Here is an 11,841-nt window from a genome sequence, read left to right as displayed (position 1 = left end):
AGACCATAGCTATTTGATTGACTCCATAGGTGGCTAAAGAATTGACCTTCATAGACAGCGCTTGGAGCTGCGCTGCAATAGCTGTAGTTGTATCAACTTCCAGAATACCTGATACCTTCCCAGGCATCATCCTTTGAGTTGGGTTTTGATGCTCATTTACAGCCATAGTTTCAATAAAATTATAAGCCTCAGTATAGCTTTTGGCCCACAAGGCGCCTCCAGCTGCTGCATCGAGCATGGGTCGAGATTGGGCCCCCAAACCATTATAGAAACCAGTGATCACCATCCAGTCAGGCATACCATGATGTGGACACTTTCTCAACATCTCCTTGTAGCGCTCCCAAGCTTCGCACATAGATTCTGTTGGTTGCTGCGCAAACTGAGTAAGGGCACTCCTCATAGCTGCAGTCTTTGCCATTGGATAGAACTTTACTAGAAACTTTTGTGCAAGATCTTGCCGAGTAGTGATGGACCCAGCCGGTTCAGAATGTAACCAGTCCTTAACTTTATCCCTAAGAGAGAATGGGAAAAGCCTCAGCTTGATAGCCTCATCAGTCACACCATTATATTTGAAAGTACTACAGATCTCGACAAAATTCTTGATGTGCATGTTGGGGTCTTCAGTTACAGCACCTCCAAAAGAAACAAAAATTTGCACCATCTGAATAGTGCCCGGCTTGATTTCAAAAGTGTTAGCCTGAATAGCCGGATGAAGGATGCTTGACTGAATGTCATCAATTTTAGGCCGAGAAAAGTCCATAAGAGCTGGATCTGCCGGAATTATACGATCACCCATGATTACCGGTTCTTTCTGCTCACTCTCTTTATCCGAATCTTCAAAATCTATCTTCTCCGGAATATCAAGAACTGAGTCTGTCTCCTCCGTCGTATCTAAAGTCCTCTTGCGAGTATGAGAACGTGTTTGCATAAACGTGCTAAAGTACCTGAAACACAACCAGAAATGATAAGTAACACGACTTAATCAATGAGTCCTAATGACCACTGATGGTAAGTACATAAACTAAACAAATACGCCGAGTCCCCGGCAGCGGCGTCAAAAACTTGTTAGGGCGGAAAAAACGCGCTAATAATACACGCAAGTACACGCGTTCGCAAGTAATATAGAATACTTTCTAGTTCATTCCCACAGAGACTCAGACTAATTATGCTCAATTAACACTTACTCACCAATATATGATTACTTCTCAATATTAAGACAATAACACATAGAATTGATTAACTAATTATTAACTAGAATTAACTACGAGAATTAAACATTTAACAGATACTTGAATTAACAATATTAAACACACATGAGACCATAACTTCATTACTACTTCCTTCAATAGTTATTGTTATTACCCTTAGCATGTAACGGTGATGATATTAATCGAACAACACTAAACTGATAAAAGCCAACTTTCGTTGTACCAATACCATTCTACCAAACATCCACAATTAAGATAGAAGTTGAATAGTCATCAATTATGTTGAAACCCTATATGTCTACAGAATTTGACAACATACCGATTTAAGCACAAGTTATTCCTTATGATTACACAGGGCAAGTAAAACAGTTAGAGTTACCCACTAATCATGCATACACATATATGAACCTATGCTAGCATGGCAAGTTCTAAATCTCAAGATCCACCGTCGCTTCACGAGAGATTAATACCATATCTTATATGTTTGTGACGCATATAAGATAAATAAGCACAACCAATACTAGATATCATACAATCATCATACACTAAGGTATTAGACAACTAACTAAAGAATTCCATAGCAAATCCGTTACGACCATATGATCACGATTAGCCCATGATTGAACTCATCATCACTATGGGTTCATATGAAAACATGATAATAAAACATAAGAATAATTAATAAAACTACTTATATTAAACCAGAGTATGTCACAAGAGTAAATAGGTTCAAAGCAAAGAAAACTAGCATCCACTGTTACAATTAATAAAAGAATCACAAGAAACTATGTTTCCTCTTCGTTGCGGTGTGCTAAAACGGTCTTCTTCCTTATCTCCTTGCTCCTAGATTAATACCACGATTCAACACACGTGAAACGTCTCTGAAAACTACTTATATAGAAGCCCCACAAAACCCAGCCATCTAAGAAGTCAGAAGCCCAGCAGAACAAGAACTCTAAAAATCATATTTTTAATTCACGCCCCTGAGCGGCCGCCCAGCAATCCTGAGCGGGCGCCCAGCTTCCTGAGCGGCCGCCCGGCCAGACTGAGCGGGCGCCCAGCACCTTTCTGGAAAATTAATTATTTTGCTCCCATTCTTTTCTGCATTATGCTCCTAACTTCCCACTTGCAATGCCAAGCACATACTAAGGCTTATTCTTGATGAAATCTCCCCACAAATGCAAGTAATACCCTGAAATGCACAAACACTAGAAAAACGCATCAAATACACAAAATACTTGATTTCAATACATCAATTCAAGCCATTATAAGACGTTCTAAGTGGTATAAAATGCCACTTATCACCTGGTTTGCCAGAGATTTTCCAAAGGATGCTATGAGAATATTTTTTGACAATTCAATAAATTGGTGCATAAGGGCTCAGTAGATGTCTATATCAACCATTTTGACGAGCTTCAAAATTATGTTATGTTGCAGGAAGCTTCCACAGGGAGTCTTATTATGTGGATAATTTTATCAGTGGTCTAAGAGAAGAGATTGCTCAGCACTTATACAACAATAAACCAGTTACACTCCAAGAAGCAAGGGACAGAGCTAGAGGTCAGGAGCATTACCTCTCAGTTCTAGATAATAGATATAAGATGACTCAAGCTTCTCACAAGGGTACAAGCTCTTCCACCTCTTATAACAGGCCTCAAAGTGAGAAAACTCCAAATTCCACTCCATCGACTGAGAGCTTCAAAAGATTAACACTAGCGGAGTTAAATGACAGGAAAGCAAAGGGTTTATGCTTTCATTGTGACCAGAAATTCACACCGAGCCACAACTGTGCAAGGAAGAAACTGTTCGTAATGATGGGGGATGACATTGAAGAGCAAAGGAATTCAGATGAAGAATTGGCTTTAGTATGGGATGAACAGTGGGAATGTAACAACCCTCCTGAAGAAGCTGAGGCAAAAATATATCTCAATGCTATGATAGGTTCTAGTAGCACTTGCACTCTCAATCTTTAAGGGATCATTGGATTAAAGCAGATGGATCAACACATAATTTCATCTCTCATAACCTTGTCAAGAATCTGAAGTTTCCTGTAAGTCCTTGCAATCCTTCCCATATCACAGTAGCTAATGAGGAAAGAATTCCTTGCTCTACAATGATAGACAAGGTGAACTGGAAGATGTCCAATCACACATTCTCTAGTCAAATGAATGTTATTCCTCTGGGAGGCTATGATATAATTTTGGGGGTTAAGTGTATGGCAACAGTGAGACCTGTGACTTTTGACTATCAAGGACATAACATCACCATCAATTGGGAGGGAAAAGGAGTCACCTTGCAACAAGAGTATAACAAACCTACAGTGCAGATTGTTAATGAGCTACAGAGAGCAGATAGGTTCCATAATGAAGAAGCATACTTCCTGATCCAGTTAACTTCTATTAACCCTGAACAAGAACAACAAACCCTAGGTGACCAGTTACCTCCTGACATTCAAGAATTATTGTCTTCTTATGCTGATATATTTGAAACCCCTCAGCAACTTCCACCACCAAGATCACATGACCACAATATTCCCCTCAAACCTGGAAGTCAACTAGTTGCGGCCTTTCCCTATAGATGCCCCATTGCACACAAGGAGATGGAGAAAATCACCAGAGAGATGCTTAATGCTGGCATAATTAGAAATAGCACCTCTCCCATTGCCTCACCAGTTCTTTTAGTCAGAAAAAAGGACAATTCTTGGAGACTGGTAATTGACTACAGAGCACTCAATGCCATAACAATCAAAAATAAATTTCCTATCCCTATTATTGAAGAGTTATTAGCAGAGCTCAAGGGTAGTAAGGTGTATACCAAGTTGGATCTCAGGAGTGGATATCATCAAATCAGAGCAAAGGATGCAGACATCTTCAAGACTGCTTTCAAAACCCACCAAGGACACAATGAGTTTCTAGTGATGCCTTTTGGGCTCACTAATGCTCCAGCCTCGTTCCAGGCTTTGATGAATGAGCTGTTCAGTAAATTTCTCAGAAAGTTTGTGTTAATATTTTTTGATGACATACTAATTTACACTGCATCTGATGAGGAGCATGTCAAGCACTTGCAACAGGTGTTTGAAGTATTAAGAACTAACAGGTTGTATGTGAAAAGGAGCAAATGTGTTATATCCCAAGCTCAAATTGAGTATTTGGGGAATATCATCTCTAGAGAGGGAGTATCACCGGATGAAAGCAAAATCACTGCAATGACCAATTGGCCCAGGCCACACTCAATTAAGGGTTTAAGAGGGTTTCTAGGCATCACAGGATATTATAGAATATTTGTGCAAAATTATGGTATTGTGAGCAAACCACTCACTCAACTACTGAAGAAAGGTAGTTTTCGTTAGACTGATGCAGCAGAGGAAACCTTCAATAAACTCAAGAGATTGATGGCCAGTACCCCTGTCTTAGCTCTCCCATATTTTATAAAACCCTTATTATTGAAACGGATGCATGTAAAACTGGAATTGGTGCAGTCATGATGCAGGAGGGAAGGCCAATAGCTTTTCTGAGCAAGGCACTAAGTCCAAAATACTTAGGGTTGTCCACCTATGAAAAGGAACTTTTAGCCATTATAATGGCCACTCAGAAATGGAGGACATATCTTCTTGGTCATCAATTCATTGTCAAAACTGACCATGAGGCTTTGAAGCACATCATGAAACAAAAGATTTCCACAAGATTACAGCAAAGGTGGTTATCTAAACTGATTGAGTATGATTATACCATATTTTACAAGAAGGGAACAGAAAATAAAGCTGTTGATGCACTTTCTAGAGTATACGAAGAGCCTGAGTTAAGCATGATTTATCAACAAATCACCCCACTATGGAAAACTGAACTGCAGAACAGTTTACAGGGTGATCCTTGTTACGACCGGCATTTTATGTAATATTATTTGTGAATAATATTAAGTTAAATAAAAATATATTCAATGCTTGTACGTTTGTGTGAGTGAAAATTTTTGCATTTTAAATTTGCTCTGGGTAGTATATGATTTTTCAAAGCAAGAATTTATTTAATTTCTTTATTTTTGATTTATAAGGAATATTCTAAGCTTTGGAAAAATTTTCTTTTAAAAGACATTTTGTACACAAATTTTGAAAATGATTTTATAAAGTCTCTAAAAATCCAAGTTATTTTATGGTATAAATTTTATAATTTTTGAACTTGTACTTTATTATATAAAAATAAATCTTTGGAAATTAGTTGCTTAATAATTATCAAATTACATGAATAACCTTGCATGCAAACTCTCTTCTATTTAACCCAAGGGCTAAAGAGTCAATAACCACCCCACTAACTCACAAATTGCTAGCCAAATTACCTCCTTGACCTTGCATGCAAACTTGCCTAACTTTGGCTAGAGGGTTACTCTTGTAATTTCTCACATCCACTCACTTGTGGGCAAATAAAAACCAAACAATCAAGATGATCACTCCACCATTTCTACATTTTTTCTCCCTCTCCTCTCCCTCCTCCCACCTTTCCTCTCGGCTTTTTGCCGAAGCCCTACCCCCCTCCCCTTTTCTTCATTCCACATTCAAGTTTCCACCTCCCATACAAGTAAATATTACTTCCTATATCATGATCATTTATATTCCAAAGAGTTTTGAGTAAAAAGTTTAAGTTTTAAAGTTGCATGTTAAGGTTTTAGTGAAACTCAAATATACAATCTTGATTCTTATGGATTTAAGGTTGTTTTTGAGAGGACTACAATGAATGGATAAGTGCCAAGTCATGAGAAGGAAAATCTTGATGATTTAATGGCCATTTCCATCCATTTCATTCGGCCATGACCATATGGGAGCCGAATGAATGGTCCTTGAAATCATTCTTGTTGTTTTGATCAATTTTTGCATGTTTATGTGATAATGACTTAAATTTTGTGATGATAATTTGATAAAACTCCTTGCATGCTAAGTGATCATCTAGGTATACCTTATGCTAGGCTTGCATGTCAATTTTAAGATGGAATATATGTAGAAAATGGGTTGTTTTGGGTTGAAAAACCCGAAGGCATGCATGCATGTGGAATTCTCTTAGTTTGTTGTAAGATTTTGATCATTTGGAAAAGATTTTGTTAGTGAGCCTTAATTTCAGTAGGAATAATGTGATAATATGGATTTATGCTTCTTGTTGCATGGTAATAATTTGTGGTTATCTTTTATAAAAATATATATCATGTTGTTTCAAAAGCATAAAGGTTTATGAGTTGTAAAGAGTAGTCTCTTTTATTTTGCCATAGTTGCACCATAGGTAAGGATGATCTCACCAAGGGTATTTTGAGAAAAAAAAAAGAGTTAGTTCAGTAGAACACCAAGTATAGGTCTTGGTTTAAGTATTTAGTTGTTGATAATTGGGTTTGTCAAGTCAAAACCTTGGAAAATGAGAGTTATAGTTTCTGCAGAAAAATCAGTTTAGTACCCTGAGTTTAGAGTGAGTTTTGACCATGTCATTGATGGGCACTTTGAGGCCCAAGCCACCAGAAGTTAGTATGGGGAGTATATAATAGGTTTTAGGAGTTGGTTGGAGGTTTGCATGTCATTTGGTTAGGTGCACAAGTAGAATAACAAAATCTGTCCAGCAGGGGACAGTTTTGTTGCAACTTGGAAATAGGGAGATTTGGCCATGTCATGGGTAGGCCCTCATTAGGCCCAATTGGGCCTTAGTTAGAGGGTATGTCAGAGAAGTTTTTCCAACCATAGTTCATAGGATATGAGCTAGAACCATGTGTCACAAGTTAATTCAAGTCAGGGCATTTTCTGCCCAGAAAAACAGGGGAACCTTGGACTTTTAGCTTAGGCCCAAGAAGGCCCAAGCCAGGCCTTTGAGCCACATCAAGCTTGTGAGATGCCCTTAGGTCAGGAGAGTCTTGTGTAAAAATTTTGAAGAAAAACTTGTAGTTTAAGAGTGTCTAATGCACTCAAGAAACCTTAGTTACCATTCTGAAATTTGCACCAGTGAGCACTTTCACTTATCACATAGTTTTAGGACACTTAGAAGTGAGTATTAGGTCGACCACCATAGTTGTAAGATAGTGTAAGGTCAGTAGAACAAAAGGCACAAGTGAGGGTCAATAGGTTTTGGATAATTTAAGAAAGGCACATTGAGTTAGGAAGCCCAAATTCGAAGACTTCGTTTAGTTAGCAACCAAGTAACTTGAGTGGTGAGTCGAGATCATCCAAGCCTAGTGTGGCATTATGGTGTATATGATGTTATTTGGTATTAATATACGATATGTGATTATGTGGCTACGTGTGTACATTTAAAAATATAAATGTTGGATATGAATTAAGTATGTATAGGCCTAAGTGCCATCCATGTTTAATTTCGGGTTGTAAATAGGTTAAGATGGAAGGAATATATTATAATGAGGATTATTATTATTTATGTAGGATCTCGAGACGAGGGAAAACTTGCCTTAAAAGTCGAGTGAAGCTCCAGTTGTTGCTCCTACCAGTCAGACCAGACCAGTCTATCTTAAGGCAAGTGATTCAACTTGACCTTCGCATTTACTGTAAACAGTTCATATATATATATCGATGCAATTATCCTGAGTCATTTTGATATATTTAAATCAAGAGTATCTTTTGTTACATAGAGATGCCATGAACCCTCGAGTACATATTGCAAGTAGTTCAAAAGTCTTTCATGATAGTTTAATGCCATGATAAATTAGAGATGCGTTATAATATCTTATTAATCCCTTTTGTTTATCATGCTATTGATCCCTGAGAAATCTTGATGTTGCACCCTGATGCTTTGAATTCAACTCTTGAAATAACCTCGATAGAAACTTTATTTTGATACCTTAAAGCCAATCATTTCTTAAATACATTCATGATTGTTTGATAACCCTATCCTTACCCTAAAGCTTGATATCCTGTTATATACTGAGCTGATGATCACTTTCTTTATATTTTAACACCTTTATCCTATTTGTACCAGTGATGCCTATCTTCTTGATGTTCCAATACTTATACCTTGTCTACAACCATTGCTTTAAGCCTAGTTTGGCATTACTCTTTCATCTTATCCAATAGCCTGGCTTAATTTCCTTGTCTAAGTTCTTGTTTATGGAAACCTCTCAATTACCCTAATATAGTAAAAGTCTAGTGGATCATGGCCCTGAGATTTAGTGTCATATTTCCGGTGTTTCAAGTTGAGCTATAATCCCTTGATAAAAATGATTACAGTCGAAAGAGATTTTGTCATAAATCGGCATCAGTTTTTAAAATGATTAAAATGTGGATTTTTCAGTCCCAAAGGGGGATAAATGTTTTCTTTGAATGGTGGATCTGGACTGAGACGCGAGTCCTTTCCACACTTATATTAGGCTTAAAAGTTGCCTAGGGATTCCCAATAATGTTTTAGAACCCAGCGAGGTTCGGGATTACTTCGCGGCTGATCACCGGCTGTAATCCGTAGCGTCATAAAATGATTTTGATTAAGTATGATTTTAAAATTTGTTTTGATGCAAGCAAAATGATGCCAACTCACGTAAGTTTTATCTCTCGATTATCATTGATTATGTCATTCCATTGTCATTCCTAAAGGTATATCCCGATTTATGCTTTGCGCTGTATTGTTTGCACTTGTTGAGCTTTTGGCTCACTTCTTGCTTTACCCTGATATTACAGCTAGCAGCCATGGTTAGATTCAAGCAGACTGCCCGTAAGACCTGTGATGCTGACGCTTATGTTCGAGCTCAGGTAGAATAAGTAATAATAGTTGTGTGAGGACTCGGTATTTGTAATCAGATGTAATAGTTGGTAGTGTTGGGCTGTTTCAAACCCTAAACTGTAAAGATCTTGGATTTTGGTTGTGTAATACTCTTTAAAATGATGTAATAGCTATAATTATTTTGCTATTTAAGTTGGGGGTGTGTCAGGTTTTGGTATCAGAGCTACGGTTTAGAGTCCCTGAACAGCCCAAATAGGTTATAGGACTTGTGAGTAGGTTATAGATACTATGCGAGAGAGTAGGTAAAGTAAATTATTATTAATACTCCTCTTATTGGTTGTCAGCAAAGGGCGCATTCCTCGTCATCCTCTGGGTCGGACGACACTATTGCTTTCTCCGTGTATGCTGAGTTGAGGCGCGAGTTCGACATGCTTCAGGGCAAGTACGACCGACTGATAGACCGACTGAAGAACGTGTATCCGGACAGCCGAAACTACGAAGGGAAGCCCAAGGAGCAGATGATTGCGAGACTTGAGACCTTGGTTGGGTACGTCAACACTAAGCTTGAAGAGATGCCAGCGCACCGGGACCGTACCAGCCAGTATGTCATTCAGATGGTGGCGGATGAGCTCCAGAGCATTGCGAAGACGCTTCGAGAGAAAAAGTCTACCAAGCCCCGTTCAGATGGAGTGGAGCCTTAGTTCTTTCCATTTACCTTTCATGTTGTTGTACTATCAAACTCTAAGGAATCCCCAGTTGTTTCTGTCTTTCCTTTAAATAAGCCTGTTATTTCTAGAATCAGACTATGTCCCAATCCTATGTACTGTGACCTTTAAAATTTCAATAATTATGTGCTATTGTTCCAATTGCTCTCAACTGTTATTTTATGTTTTGTCATCATATCTGGAAACTTGACCCCATATGTAAACAAGAATGCCATGCGATACCCTCGAATCATTTTATCATTCATATTTGTTATAACACAACTCTTATTTCAGGATCATGCCTCCCAAAAAGAAGAACCCAACAACCACCTTCACCACAGACCCAAACATTCTTCAACTACTGGAAACCTTGCAACAGCAAACCAATGCTATAGCTCAACAACAACTAACCCTTCAACAACGAATTGAAAACCAAGATAACCGTGAGCCATATCAACCACCTGAACCACCAGTACCACCAAGACAAATTGTCACTTTCAAGGCTTTTCAGAATGTGAATCCACCTGTATTTCATGATACCACTGATCCAGTGATAGCAAACACATGGATCAAGGAGATGGAAAGGGCTTTTGAGTTGATACAGTTAGGGGACGATCAGAAGACGCTGTATGCCACTTACTTCTTGAAGGGAGAAGTCATTTATTGGTGGGAATCAGTAAAAGCTATGGAAGTCACTCAGCAGATTTCTTGGGAGAGATTTAAGAAGTTATTTCTGGACAAGTATTACCCTAAGTACATGCAGAATCAGATGGAGCTAAAATTTCTTGAGTTAAAACAAGGGAACATGACTGTACTGGAATATGAGAAGAAGTTCACTGAGTTGTCAAGGTTTGTGACAAAGTATACCAGCACTGAGGAGGAAAAAGCAAAGAAATTTCAGCAAGGATTGGAGCCTTGGATCAGAGATAGGGTGGCTATGTTTGAGCTTGAGACTTATGTGGGAGTAGTACAGAAAGCTGCTCTAATTGAGAATAATGGGATGCAGTCAAGGAAAGAGAGGGATAACAAGAAGAGGAAGGTTCCATTTTATGGAGAAAAGTCTGAAGCTGGAAGTTCGCAAGATCGGAATGTAAAGAGGATTGGTTTCCAGAAGGGCGGAAATTTTCAAAGGAAAGGAAATTTGGGCAAAAGGCAAGAATCAAAAGGGAACAATCAGGCAAGCCAAGGGCAAGTTGGAGAAAACAGGTTCCAGAGGCCAGAATGCAAGCACTGTGGAAGAAGGCACCCCGGAGTATGCAATAAGCTGAGTATGACCTGTTATAGGTGCAATCAGAAGGGACATTTGGCAAATGAGTGCAAGATGCCGAGGCCAGGAGTTACGTGCTACAAATGTGGGAAGACTGGACACATGGCTAGGGAGTGTAAGGCAACAGGACCAGTCAGAGCTCTGATGAACGTGGCAAGTACCAGTGCAAGCGTGCCAGCTGAGGTATTGGCATTACCTCCACCACCCGCACCAACCCCGCAAGCAACAGCAAGGACATTTGACCTGAAGATGAAAGATGCTGTTCAGAATTCTGAGGTGATAGCAGGTACACTTTTACTCAATAATGTCAAAGCTAAAGTATTGATTGATTCGGGAGCCACAAGATCTTTCATATCAGAATCTTTTGTTGATAAGATCCAATGTGATAAAACGGTTATGAGTGAGGTAGTAAATGTGGTAATTGCGAACCAAGAGAAGATTCCTGTGAATCAATTTTGTCCAAAATGTGAGATTGATATTTCGGGATATAAGTTCTCAGCCGACTTGATACTCTTCAAGCTGGGAGAGTTTGACATAATCTTAGGAATGGATTGGTTAGGAGAGAATAGCGCGCAGATAAATTGTAAGACCAAGAGAGTGAATTTAAAGACGAAGAGTGGAGAGAAGGTAGTATTTAAGGGACAGAGGCAAGAGCGACTATTTCTTACAATTATTCAGGCTAAGAAGTTACTTAGAAAAGGTTGTGAGTCGTTCCTAGCATATGTAGTGGATTCAGAGAGAGGCAGCCCCAGCATGGAGGATATTCCTGTAGTAAATGAGTTCCCCGATGTGTTTCCCGACGAACTACCAGGCTTACCACCAGATCGACAAATTGAGTTCGAGATCAACCTTGCTCCAGGCACGGAACCAGTTTCAAAGGCTCCGTATAGGATGGCACCAGCAGAAATGAAAGAGTTAGCGAGCCAGCTACAAGAATTATTGGATAAGGGAGTGATACGACCAAGTACGTCGCC

General features: G+C 38.9%; 1 pseudogene; it reads left to right on the top strand.

Annotated features, from left to right (window-relative positions):
- Positions 1 to 296: 296 nt before the first annotated feature.
- On the top strand, positions 297 to 411 carry LOC141681857 (small nucleolar RNA R71; annotated as a pseudogene).
- Positions 412 to 11,841: the final 11,430 nt, after the last annotated feature.

Source organism: Apium graveolens, chromosome 8, assembly GCF_009905375.1.
Source record: "Apium graveolens cultivar Ventura chromosome 8, ASM990537v1, whole genome shotgun sequence".
Taxonomy (NCBI): domain Eukaryota; kingdom Viridiplantae; phylum Streptophyta; class Magnoliopsida; order Apiales; family Apiaceae; genus Apium; species Apium graveolens.
Note: the sequence above shows the minus strand (reverse complement) of the source record. Positions and strands in the feature narration are given on the sequence as shown.